Raw genomic sequence first — 610 nt, forward strand, 5'->3', positions numbered from 1 at the left:
TGTTTGCCGGTAAAAGAGGCTTGTGTTTGTATGCATGGTTTGTATGCATGGTGGACCAGACCAGGCAGCAGCTGGTATGACTATGTATGCATGGTGGACCAGGCAGCTGCTGGTATTACTATTAGGCATATGCGGATAATGCCGGCAGAAAAATTGGCAGAATTCGGTACTTTTTCTGGTAAGTTTCATGCATGTTTGGTATGTGGATAAAGAAATGGAGCAGAATTCGAGGAATTGCCCGCCATTAGCCCTTTCCCAAACTAAAGGTGCTCGCCCTAGTTTTCGCCCTTGTTGGCCCTTTTTGGAAAAGCCCGTTTCCTTCGCCCTTTATTGCGTTTTTTGGTGAATATCGCGGCTTTTTGAGCTTTTTTAGCTGAAAAAGTGCTAAAATCTGTTTGCTCATGCATGCGATCACAGTTTCGGAGTGCTGGATGGGCCTTGGAAGTTGGCACGCCGCTTTTTGGGGGGCAACAAGTTGGTGAAGCTTGTACACGATGCTGTAAAAAGTCTTTTTTATTTTTTACTTTACTAGACTTCCTGTTTTGCCTTTCGTGGACCCATAAATGGAAGAGTGCGTATTCATTTCTCAGCTTGGGTTCATATTATTATT

The 610-nt window shown here is 44.1% G+C and overlaps 1 long non-coding RNA gene across 1 annotated transcript in view; it reads left to right on the forward strand.

Moving 5' to 3' along the window:
- Positions 1-31, forward strand: part of LOC135822977 (uncharacterized) — a 3,344-nt gene extending 3,313 nt beyond the window's left edge. Inside the window, exon 2 of the long non-coding RNA XR_010554580.1 lies at positions 1-31. This exon is cut by the window's left edge and continues 1,338 nt beyond it. This is a non-coding gene — a long non-coding RNA (uncharacterized LOC135822977).
- Positions 32-610: the final 579 nt, after the last annotated feature.

This window comes from Sycon ciliatum, chromosome 1, assembly GCF_964019385.1.
Source record: "Sycon ciliatum chromosome 1, ocSycCili1.1, whole genome shotgun sequence".
Classification (NCBI taxonomy): Eukaryota; Metazoa; Porifera; class Calcarea; order Leucosolenida; family Sycettidae; genus Sycon; species Sycon ciliatum.